This window comes from Mesoplodon densirostris, chromosome 16 (assembly GCF_025265405.1).
Source record: "Mesoplodon densirostris isolate mMesDen1 chromosome 16, mMesDen1 primary haplotype, whole genome shotgun sequence".
Taxonomy (NCBI): Eukaryota; Metazoa; Chordata; class Mammalia; order Artiodactyla; family Ziphiidae; genus Mesoplodon; species Mesoplodon densirostris.
In genome coordinates, this window is record NC_082676.1 from 64869640 (window position 1) to 64882873 (window position 13234).

Consider the following 13234-nt stretch of genomic DNA (forward strand, 5'->3'; position numbering starts at 1 on the left):
CCTTGATTCTAGACACGCATTCTCTGCCTATTTTCATAACCTCTTTCACATTAAAATCATTGTTTAAACAGTACTTGCAAAGATCACTGATATGTTTTGTACTGATCCTGCCCTCATTGGCATTAGTGGATACTGGCTTCACTGTCTGTACATTTTTCAATCAGATGGTGTAAGTGTTGAAGTGGCCTTTATATAGGTGAGGAAGGGATGTGTACTCCAGCGAGTGTACTATTGGAATCAAATTACAAATGTGCCCTATGCTTAGGCACATGTATCCACAGGAGATGGTGGTTCTTATTTCTAAAGTATGCAGTTTCAGTTTCAATCCTGGGATAAATATATCTTGAAACTTTATCTCTTTTTTTTTTTTTTTTTTTTCTGCTGTACGCGGGCCTCTCACCGCTGTGGCCCCTCCCGTTGCGGAGCACAGGCTCCGGACACACAGGCTCCGCGGCCATGGCTCGCGGGCCCAGCCGCTCCGCGGCACGTGGGATCCTCCGGGATCGGGGCACGAACCCGCGTCCCCTGCATCGGCAGGCGGACTCTCAACCACTGCGCCACCAGGGAGGCCCTCTCTTTTTTTTTTAGTAGCTTGAAAATTAAAAAATTTTTTTAAATTAATTAATTTATTTTTGGCTGCGTTGGGACTGTGTTGGGTCTTCGTTGCTGCGCGCGGGCTTTCCTGTAGTTGTGGCGAGCAGGGGCTACTCTTCGTTGCAGTGCAGGCTTCTCATTGCAGTGGCTTCTCTTGTGGAACACAGGCTCCAGGCGCACAGGCTTCAGTAGTTGTGGCACATGGGCTTAGTTGCTCCATGGCATGTGAGATCTTCCTGGACCAGGGCTCGAATCTGTGTCCCCTGCATTGGCAGGATGATTCTTAACCACTGGGACACCAGGGAAGTCCCTCCATGGTTCATATTTTTAAAATAAAGTAGAACTAATGAAAATTTGCATCATACATACATTTTAAATTACTAATGGCTGTACAAATATTCTAGATGGTTGTCACTGATTGGAGGAGGCTAAGGAGACATGACAGAGAAATACATTTGGAATCCTGGATTAGATCCTGGACCCGAGAAGGACATTAGTGGAAAATCTGGTGAAATTTGAGGGGTTTAGTTAATGGGATTGTATCAATGTTCTTTTCTATGGTTGATTACTATGGTTATGTAAGATGATAACATTAGGGAAAGCTGGGTGGAGGATATATGGGAAAACTATATAATTTTTTTCAGCTTTTCTTTAAATATAAGATTATTTCAAAAGACAAAGTTTTAAAAATTCTAGTTTGTGGTTAGAGAAATGTGTCTTCTCCACACTTTATTATAGAAATATACACATTTGTTATATGATCTCACTTGTGTATTAAAAAAATGTACAATTGTGTCCCCCGAAAGATGCATTCAAGTCTTAACCCCCAGTAGTTGTGAATGTGACCTTATCTGGAAATACGGTCTTTGCAGACGTAATAAGTTAAGGATATCAAGCGGAAATAATCATGGATTTAGGGTGGGCTCTAAATCCAATGACTGGTGTCTTTCTAAGAGCAAAGAAAGGGGATGGGGACACAGACACACAGAGAGACACAGGCAAGAAGGCCATGTGAAGATGGAGGCAGAGATTGGAGTGACGTGTCCATAAGCCAAGGAATGCTGGACCCACCAGAAGCTGGAAGAGGCAAGGAAGGATCCTCCCCTAGAACCTTCAGAGGGAGTGACAACCAGATTTTGGACTTCTGAACTCCAGAACTGAGAGAGAATAAAATTCTGTTGTTTTTAGACACACAGTTCATTGGCTGGAGCGGCGGCTGCGCGGGTCGCTATGCTGTGAGATCTGCGGGCGCTGGTAAATCGGGCCCAGGATGTAGAGCTGGCAAATCGGGCCCAGGATGTAGAGCTGGCCGTGCCTGACGGCGAGCCTGACGCGGAGTTGGGTGGGATAGAGAGTAACGGGCAGGAGTCGGGGGTGGTAGGCGAAGGAGGAGGCGGCAGCGAATCGCTTGTAAATGGCTCCGAAGCATGACCTGAAGCCTGAATTCCAGGAGGGTGAGTCTGAGCCCCTGGGGAAAAGGTATCTAACAGCGTGGAAGAGGGAGAGGGAGAATTATTGTAATAGGGGCGGGGCAGGCGCCGGCTATAGCAGCCCCCGCTCAGCCATTGGTGGGCGCAGCAGCGGACCCCTCCCCAAAGCGAGAAACTGTCAATGAGCCACAGGTAGTGGTCCCACTCAGCCACTGGTGGGCGCCACAGTGGGCCTCTCCTCTTCCTCTCTTCTCTATAAAAGGAGTCGGAATTTGGACTGAGGTAAAATGGGGTTCTTTTTTGTTTTTTGTTTTTTGAGATGCTAGTCTGCCATCTTCTGGGTCTGCTAGCTTTCTGATTCAAATTTTTATTCCTTGTTCCAAAAAAAAAAAAAAGAAAAGAAAAGACACACAGTTCGTGGTAGTTTATTGTGGCAGCCCCAGAGAACAGATACACCTACTTCGGATTGTCTTTGTACCAAAACATCCAGAGGGACAAGGTCCAATCCACCAGAAATGAGAACTGTAATTGGGGGCAATGGGACGGAAAGACTGTACTTTTACTTGACGTTTACTTTGTAAAATTTTCTCTTCTGTGTGGACGGTCTTATGAACTGAAAATGACTGAGGCAGTGAAGGCTGGAAAAGAGGTCACCAGGGGAAGGTGATGCTGGAGGTCCCACTGTCCCCTTTTGGGTCAAGGACCACAGGAAGGGGAAACCTCAGGGACCTACCTAGTGGCTGGTTTTCCAGGTAGAGGGGGCCCAGGAGTATGAGGTCCTGTGACATAACAAGAAATATACAGTAGGGCTTCCCTGGTGCTGCAATGGTTGAGAATCTGCCTGCCAGTGCAGTGGACACGGGTTCGATCCCTGGTCCGGGAAGATCCTGCACACCACGGAGCAACTAAGCCTGTGTGCCACGACTACTGAGCCTGCTCTCTAGAGCCCGCGAGCCAGAACTACTGAGCCCACGTACCACAACTACTGAAGCCCGCGCACCTAGAGCCCATGCTCCGCAACAAGAGGAACCACTGCAATGAGAAGCCCACGAACCACAGCGAAGAGTAGCCCCCACTCACAGCAACCAGAGAAAAGCCCACACGCAGCAATGAAGACCCAATGCAGCCAGAAACAATAAATAAATAAAATAAAATAATAAAATAAATTTATTTTTTTAAAAAAGAATTATACAGTATATTTGATCTCTGCCTGTGGTTCCGGACACAGAGCTCCCAAATCCCTTGAAATTTCCTGGGTGACAGGAGTGTCGTTTGTTCTAATGTGGTGGCTCTGGGTGGTTAGGTTCAGGATGGGGGCTGCCACCAGAAAGACCAAGGCTTGATTAGAAACTTAGAACTTTCAGCCCCATCCTCTGAGGAAGGAACAGGGGCTGGAGATTGAGTTAATGATCAGTCATGCCCATGTGATGAACCCTCCATACACATCCCTGAACTATGGGATTTGGAGAGCTTCTGGGTTGGTGAACACCCAGAGGTGCTGGGAGGGTGGTGCACCCAGAGAGGGCATGGAAGCTTCTCGCCCCTTCCCTCATACCTTGTCTAGTGCATCTCTTCCATCTGGCTGTTCCTCAGCCATGTCCTTCATGATAAACCTGTAACCATTTTTTTTTTTTTTTTTTTAGCCACGCTGTGCCCCTTTTGGGATTTTAATTCCCCAACCAGGGATTGAACCCGGGCTCTCGGCAGTGAAAGCATGGAGTCCTAACCACTGGACCTCCAGGGAATTCCCTTCCATTGTTAAAAAATTTGTTTTATTGAAATATATTTGATTTACAATGCTGTGTTAATTTCTGCTGTACAGCAAAGTGATTCAGTTATACATATATATTCTTTTTCATATTTTTTTACGTTATGGTTTATCACAGGGTATTAAATATAGTTCTCTGTGCTATACAGTAGGACCTTGTTGTTTATCCATTCCATATGTAATAGTTTGCATCTGCTAATCCCAAACTCCCACATTTTTTTCTTTTTTAATTGAGATTTAATTCACATGCCATAATATCCACCATGTTTTTTTTTTGTTTGTTTTGGTTTTTCTTGCGGTACACGGGCCTCTCACTGTTGTGGCCTCTCCCGTTGCGGAGCACCGGCTCTGGACGCACAGGCTCAGCGGCCATGACTCACGGGCCCAGCCGCTCCGCGGCATGTGGGATCCTCCCGGACTGGGGCACGAACCCGTATCCCCGGCATCGGCAGGCGGACTCTCAACCACTGTGCCACCAGGGAAGCCCCCACCATGTTTTTCCTTTAAACAATTTTACTTATTTATTTTTTTAAAGGAGCAGTCTTTTAAAAAATTAATTAATTAATTAATTTTTTGGCTGCATCGGGTCTTAGTTGCAGCACGCGGGCTCAGTAGTTGCAGCGCACAGACTTAGTTGTCCCACAGCATATGGGATCTTAGTTCCCTGACCAGAGATCAAACCTGTGTCCCCTGCAATGGAAGGCGGATTCTCTTTTTTTTTTTTTAATATAAATTTATTTATTTATTTATTTATGGCTGAGTTGGGTCTTCGTTGCTGCGCGCAGGCTTTCTCTAGTTGCAGCAAGTGGGGGCTACTCTTCGTTGTGGCGCGTGGGCTTCTCATTGCAGTGGCTTCTCTTTGTTGCGGAGCATGGGCTCTAGGCGCGCGGGCTTCAGTAGTTGTGGCACGTGGGCTCAGTAGCTGTGTCTCGCAGCTTCTAGAGTGCAGGCTCAGTAGTTGTGGCACACAGGCTTCATTGTTCCGCAGCATGTGGGAATATTCCAGGACCAGGGCTTGAACCCGTGTCCCCTGCATTGGCAGGCAGATTCTTAACCACTGCACCACCAGGGAAGTCCCAACAATTTTGTTTTATTTGTTTATTTTTCGGCCACACCTCGGGGCTGGCAGGATCTCAGTTCCCCAACCAGGAATTGAACCCCGGCCACGGCAGTGAAAGCGCCGAATCCTAACCACTAGACCACGAGGGAACTCCCTAAACCCGTATCTTAGTAAGGAAACTGTTTTCCTGGGTTCTGTGAGCCCTTCTGGCAAATTATTAAACCCAAGAAGGGGGTCATGGGAACACATGATCTGTAGCCAAGTCAGACAGAAGTTTGTGGGTAACCTGGGGACCCACTACCTGGGATTGGCATCTGAAGTGGGAGCAGTGTTATAGGACTGAGCCTTTAACATGTGGGGTCTGTGCTAAGTTCTGTCAGTGTCAGAATTAAGTCATAGAAATCTTAGGTGGTGTCCACAGGAAATTGGAAAATTGGCGGGTGTGGAAAATCCCACACATCTGGTGTGAGAAGTGTTGGTGTGTGACTGTGAGTGTATGAGAGGAAAAGCAGGGTGTTTTTCCCTTTTCAGGACCTCAGGGCACAGAGGCTCCATAGAGCCTTCCTGGTGCTGAGAGGTGGCCCAGGCCAGACAGCCCTGGTGAAGGGCCAGGTCGGGGCTGGTTGGGGATGGGGAGGGCCCGGGGCTGCTAGGGTTGGAGCTGGGCCTCAAAGGACCCAGAATCCTGGGATTTGGAGCCCACTTCTGGAAAAGAGTCAGGCACACACAGTAGGCACTGAATACATGTGCATTCAGTGAATTTTTATTTTTGCCCACAAGTTGACTTTGTTCATACCTCAATGGTAAAATGTTGCCTCACATCATTTCCATCCCTAGGAAGGTGGGCTCTCCTGTCTGTAGGGGGCTTGGAGAGGATTCTTGTCAATACATTTTAGGGTTCTTGTTCTTGTTCATTTTTATCTGCAAGAGAAGGGGGTGGGGTCAGGCAGGGCCCAGAACTGACCGTGGGAGGAGGACAATGGTGGCCAGTTGGGTGGGGCCGCCAGGCCAAGGCAGGGGGTCCCACTACCCTCTCACCACCTCACCTGTGCCTCCCCCAAACCATGCCCAGGCCTTCCTCTTACTCAGGCACTCCCTGACCCCTACCTCCGGCCACCCTGGGACCTCCCACGGTGCAAGCTCCGGCTTACTCTGCTCTTCATCCAGCTGTACAAAGCCATCCCGGCAATCATTATTATCGCAGTGGACCACACTGCCCACCCGGAGGCCATTAATTTCAGGGCCAGAGGAACCACTCTCTATATGGGGGGAAACGGGCAGGGTGACCCCACAGGATGGAGACAGTAAGGGGACTGTAGGGCTCAGAGTCCCAGGCTGACACGGGGGCAGGAACCAGAGAAAAGACAGGCACACTCCAGATGCCCCCTCCCCAGCTGAGCAGAAAGAATGGGCTCCAAGGTAGATGCCAGCCTTGCCCCACCCTCTGTAGTGACAATCTGGTGACCTCGGGGCAGTGACTTGGCCCCTCGGAGCTCTGTCTCCTCACAGCTCATGGAGATGGCACCCTCCACCCCCTGGGCTGGTGGGAGGAAGCAGGTGGACATATGGCGGCACCTGGGACAGGGCTGGCTGCAGGGAGTGCTTCCAGGTGAGCCAGGTACAGGCTCCAGGTTCTGGGGGGAGGGGGTCCCTCTGGCTCCTCAAGCGCGGCTCCAGACATGCCTAGACCCCTGGCAGGGGATGGAGGCTGAGGGGTCCCTCAGGTCCCCTGAAGCTCCTGGCCTGTAGCTGGGGATGTCTTGGGGTCTCAGTCCAGGGGAAGCAGCCCCCTCCCCCACCCCCATCCCTGGAGACTTTATTTGTCCTGGAAGCAACCAGGGTCCTGTTCTTGTCCTGGTAGCTGGCGGCTGGGCCTGGTCAGGCATGGCTGATTGCGAGGGGGGACATGTCTCTCACCATGTTGATGGCCACTGCCATGGGCATCTCTCCTGCCACCACCTTCTCAAGGTATCAGAGCTCACCCCTGTGTGTGGGGCGGGGACATGCCTAGTCATCTTCCTTCCCACACACTCTGATTCCCCCAAGACCCCCGGGATCCCCTCCCCAGAGGCTGAGGCCAGGTCCTAACCTCAAAGACCCAAGTGCTCTTTGTCCTGGAGTCTATGGGGCTGCCCCAGGCACCTTCTCCCTGGGGGTCTGGGGAGGTCCCAGAGCCTGCTGGGCCTTGGGCTCAGGAGTCCCTCCACAGGCCTGGGGATGCTCACATCCCCCTCAGGACTCTGGGCTGGGGGCCCATTGCCTCCTGGGCTCCCCCCAGCCCTGCAGAGCCACCTTCCCCAGCCGCAAAGGGAACACACCCCAGGGGCCGTCACAGCGCCTGCTCCCTCCACCCACCCCACATCCCAGCTCTGCCAGGGGCCTTGGGTCTCTGCAGTTCTGGTTTCTGGTTTCAACAGGGGAGGCAGGGGCAGAAGGCTGGAGCTGAGAGGAGGAGGGTCACATGTCCTGCCTCGCCCCACTCGGCCAGTGGCTCTCCTGCTCCTGGCCTCACTCCTTCCAGGCTACAGCTCTGGCTGGACTCCTCCCAGGGCCCCTTCGGGCCTATGGTTGGTGACAGCTTCCCCTGGGATCAGCCCTCATGGCTACCTGTATCCTGACCCACTTCAGGAAACTGTCTCCTGAGGGAGCTCCTGCAGCCGCTGGTCCGGCCCCCTCCCTGCTGCCCTCTCCTCTTGCCCATCCTCCTCAGCCTCCTCCAGCTGCCCCCTCCAACTTGCAGCCCCAGGCTTGGCCACTGGGCCCCTCTCTTCTGCTTCCCATGTCATCTGGGAACACTCACCAGCAGCCCCCTGACCCCCCCCCCCACTCTGCCCCCTTTCATGTCCACCAGGCAATTTTGAAATTTTGTTCCTGCTCAGGATCCTGATGCCCCCCTCCCCCATCTCACTGCTCCCAGCAGGATCCTCTGGTCCTGAGAACATGCCATGGGACAAGCCTGGAGCTGACCTGAGGGGGATGGTCCTCTGGCAGATGACAGTGGGGTGGGGGACCCCAGGGATTGCTGGGTGCAGAGGAAGGAGCAGCTTGGCACCCTCCCTCCCCTGCCCCACTCATACTCCCTGCCCAATTCCCCCCACCCCCTAGCCAGTTCAAAGTTACCCCCACATCCTGGTGGAGCAGCTCTCCCACCCTGGTCCCCTGCCCGGCACCGGGTCCTCACCCTCTGAAGGGAGCCAAGCTCTTTCCTCTCTGGCTCTTAGCCTCTAGCTAGGCCAGGACAGGAAATGGACTTGGGTGTGCTATTTCCTCGCTCTTCCCTCCTGTGCCCCCATCATGGCTTCTTAGAAAAACAGTGGCTTCACTGAAACCATGTGACATTTTTCTGAGGCTATCATGGTTCATTTCATTTTCTCTTTCACCTGCTCTACAATAAAAGCATTTAAGATGTACCTAATTGTGGGACAACTAAGGGCACCGTGGGTGCAGGTAAGGGGGAGAGGGAGTGCCCAGCGCCTGGGCAGGCTTCCCATGTGGCTGGTAGAGGAGGAATGTAGAGGCACTGGGCCACTAGCTGCAGGAAGTGGGGCCAAAGACTCCACTGTTCTGAGCCCTTTGGAGAGGAGGTTGAGCTCCTTGTGTAAGCACAGCTTTAAGTGCAGCCCCTATGTCCAATCCCTGCCCTCTCAGTCTGTAGCCCCCAGCTCATATTCATTAGAATCCCTGGAGCCAACATTTTTGGCAGGAGATGCTTACCCTGGGAGCTCGCAGCTGGGAGCCTTCAGTCCTGGGAGACTTCTGGAGGAGGTGATACTTGGGCTTGGGAGGGCAGTGACCAAGGGGTGTCCTGGGGAGGGCTAGCAGGAGGGAGACTGAGGCTTCCTGGGGACAGGTCCTGCAGGGGGAGGCCCAGGGTCCCTGACACATACAAAATGCCGCTCATCTTACCATCTGCCGTCCACCACCCACCATCCCTGTATCTCTGCATCTAACTACCTACCTTTGTGGAGAATGCAGCCTGCCTGATACGTGTGCCTTGACAACCAGGAGAATAGAGTCCCTCTCTTAACATGAGGTTGTTTCACAGTTACTTTAACTAATATCCTATAGATGGGTATTTAGCTTTTTCCCATTTTTTTTCATATTATGAACTTGTGCCAACACTATGCATGCATGGATGTCGCCTTCTGACCTTCAGCCGGCACGGCACTCTGTGACCCCTCCAGGGAGCGGCTCCCACCAAGGCTCTGGGGGCTCTGCAGTGTGAGGGTACCAGTTGGGGGAGTACCACTTTATATTTTTATAAAATATGTTTATATTTTATAATTTTTTTTTTTTTTTTTTTTTTTTCTTTTTGCGATATGCGGGCCTCTCACTGTTGTGGCCTCTCCCGTTGCGGAGCACAGGCTCCGGATGCGCAGGCCCAGCGGCCATGGCTCACGGGCCCAGCCGCTCCGCGGCATATGGGATCCTCCCAGACCGGGGCACGAACCTGTATCCCCTGCATCGGCAGCCGGACTCTTAACCACTGCGCCACCAGGGAGGCCCTATATTTTATAATTTTTAAGTGATGGGATTTTGGTTGGTTGATCTTTTACTTTACAGTGTTTGGGGTTTTTTTCTCAGTATTTTTTAAAATAAAAAAGTGGCGGGGAATTCCCTGGTGGTCCAATGGTTAAGACTCCATGCTTCCACTGTAGGGGATGTCAATTTGACCCTTGGTTGGGGAACTAAGATCCCACATGCCATGCAGCATGGCCAAAAAAAAAAAAAAAAAAAAAAAAAAAGGTGCCACGTCTGGCAGTCATAATTCATCTGAATTTTCATAAAGCCTCAACTGCTAACCTCTCCAAAGAGACTAAATATGCAGTCCTAAGAAAATAAAGTTAGTGCTTTAAAAGCTCTAGAAACCCCCAAATTACGGAGAGCATCCACCCCGAGAAGGAAGGGATGGGGAGCACGGTGCTGCCCTGGGCCAGGGTGCGTTGCACAAGGACTGCCGGCCACAGGGAAGGAGGCAGTGCCTGTGAAGGTTCGGGACCAGGACCACCCTTGTTGTCCATGGAAGGGCTTCCCTTATCAGGGTCCTGTCCTGGGCACAAGATCAGGGGCATCTTACAGGGCCTCAGATCCGAGGTTTCTTCGGGGGCCAAGTGCTGCTGGGAGGCTGCTCAGGCAGACACTGTGACTGGTGTGTGCCCCCCTCAACCTGAGCTGAGGCTACCTGGTCCCAGCCAGGCCATCGAGCCCACACAGGGCCTGGAAGCTACCAGGCCTGGCCAGGACCATGCTTACAGGCCTGTGGGAGGGGGCGAGCTGGGGCTGGGGGCCTCCAGATCAAAAGACCATGTTGGAAACCCTCACAGGTGGCCCAGTGTGCCTCAACATCAGCCCTGGGAGCTGCCCTACTGCCGGGGCCTGGTCTCCCTCTGGAAGGGAGGGTGAGATCCTTTTCTAGACCTCCTGCCCTCCCACCCCATTTACACCCTCCTTGCTGTCCCCATGATTGGTAATTGCCTATTATTTGTTTGTTTATGGTCTGTATTGCCTTGGATGGAACGGCAGCTCCAGGATTCCTGGGTCCAGAAATCAAGAGGTGGAGGTGGGAGAGGCTCCACTCACCCCTGCCCCAGGGGTCACCAGCACCTCAGGCTCCCATGGTCCAGCAGCTTAAGTTCCAGAAGGAGGAGTGCTTCCACTAGGGTGTTGCGAGGAGGCCAGGGAATCAGAGGTTGAAGGCACTGGCAAGGTCTGTCCGCCTGGGGGAACAAGCAGAGGCAGGTGTGCATGTTGATTCTTCTTCAAGTAGAAGGAAAAGAGGCTACAAAAAGGCCTGGTTCTGAGGCCCTATTAAGGAGTTTGAGAGTTTATCCTGAAGGCATTTGGGAGAACTTTAAGCATTTCAGAAGGTTGCATTTTAGAAATCTTACTCTGATGAGATAGACGCTAAAGTGTTAACTGTGGTTGTTTCTGGGGGCAGGGAATTGCCTCTGTGCGGTTTGACTTTTAGCTTATGTGTATTTTCTCGTTTTCTACAATGACTATGGCTTACCTGTATGGATGAGGTTTCATGGGGCTGCCATAACAAATGTCACAAACGGCATGGCACAAAACAATAGGAATTTGTCTGTCACAATCTGGAGGCCAGAAGTCCTAAATTGAGGTGTTGCAGAGCCTCCCACCCTCCAACTTCTGGTAGCTGCTGGCATTCCTAGGTTTGTGGCTGCACCACTCTAATCTCTGCCTCCATCTTCCCATGGCCTTCTCTCCTGTGCATCTCTGCGTCTCCTCTTCCTTTAAGGACATCAGTCACTGGATTGCAGACCCACTCCAAACTTATGGTGATTTCTTCTGGAGATCCTTAACTGGTTCCCTATGCAAAGCCCTTTATTCCAAGTAAGGTCACATTCTGAGGTTCTGGATGGACATGAAGTTTGGGGGGCCACTAGTCAACCTACTACACTGTAGGATACAAATAAAGTTTCAAAGGAAAATTAGAAAATCTTTTTGGAGGTCCTATGAAGGTTGGAGGGGAAGCCCAGAGGCTGGGAGCCTGGAGAAGAGTCCATCTTTAGAGTCTAGAAATGAAAACATTTGTCCACACAGAAACTTGCATAGTAACGTTCATAGCAGCACTGTTCACAATAGCCAAAACGTGGAAACAACTCAAATGTCCATCAGTGAATGCATGGGTAAACAAAATGTGGTATATATACATTCAGTGGTATACATGCTACAATATAAACCTTAAAGACATTATGCTAAGTACAATAAGCCAGATACCAAAGGACAGATATTTTGGGATTCCACCCTATGAGTGTTGGGCTGCATACAACAGGCCTACAAGGCCTGCACTTGCCTAGCTTTAAGAACGAAGAAAGAGCCCGGAGTCATCAACACAGACATCAATGGTTTAATGGATAGGGTGTTCTTATAGTTATCCATTTTATACATATTAGTGTATATATGTCAATCCCAATCTCCTAATTCATCACACCACCAACTAATAAGAACCTGCTGTATAAAAAATTAAATAAAATTCAAAAAACAAAGCTGGCTTACACACACACACACACACACAAATAATAATAATAATGGATAGGGAGGATCTTACATGTCTGAAGCAAGGCCCCGGAGCAGCTCCCCACTGTGTGCAGCTGACGGTGGGCAGGACATAATGGCAGTCTTCTCTGTGGGGAGGGGTGGGGGGTTTCTGATTACCAGTTATAGGGGCACGCCCCTCACTGCCCCTTTGATAAGAACAATCACTAAGGGCCTCCCTGGTGGCGCAGTGGTTAAGAGTCCGCCTGCCGATGCAGGGGATACGGGTTCGTGCCCTGGTCTGGGAGGATCCCATATGCCGCGGAGCGGCTGGGCCCGTGAGCCATGGCCGCTGGGCCTGCGCATCCGGAGCCTGTGCTCCGCAATGGGAGAGGCCACAACAGTGAGAAGCCCACATACCGCAAAAAGAAAAAAAAAAAAAAGAACAATCACTAGCTGGGGCCTGGGGCAAGTACGTAGGAAGGTCAGTCATGTGCTTAAGATATAGGTGAAGCAGGCACTGGTCGGGCAGGGGAATATACAGAGAGGAAGAGAACAGCCATCTCGAGTGGCCTGACCATACAATGAGGTACCTAGAATAGGCAAATTCATAGAGATAGAAGATAGAATAGAGGTTACCAGGGGCTGGGGGGAGCGGGGAGTGAGGAGCTGGTCTTTAATGAGTCCAGAGTTTCAGTTTGGGGGATGAAAAACTTCTGGAAATGGATGGTGGTGATGGTTGCACAACATTGTGAATGTATTTAAATATTTATTTTTTTAAAAATATTTATTTATTTATTTATTCTGGCTGAGCCAGATCTTTAGTTGCAGCATGTGAAGTCTTAGCTGTGGCATGCATGCGGAATCAAGTTTCCAGACCAGGGATTGAACCCAGGCCCCCTGCAATGTGAGCGAGGAGTCTTAGCCACTGGACCACCAGGGAAGTCCCTGTGAATGTATTTAATGCCACTGAATTGTACACTCAGAAATAGTTTAAATGGTAAATTTTATGTTTATGTGCATTTTACCATACACAAAACAACTGCACTAGAATACCATTTCTCACCTATCAGGTTAGCAAAAATGGAAAAGCACAGAAATGTACTCTGTTGGTGAGGTGGTGGGAAAGCAGGCCCTCCCATATTTTGCCAATGCAAACTGGTATAACCCTTACTGAGAGGACTCTGTCCTTACTAACAAAGCTACATTTGTCTTTACCTTTTGCCCTAGCAATCCCACTTCTAGGAATTTATCTTGAAGATATACCCCCCAGCAATATGAAAATACATAAGCTCCTGGTTACTCATTGCAGCATGGTTTGTAATTAGAAAATATTGGAAACAATTTAGATGCTCATATATAAAAGAGTGGTTAAATAAAAGT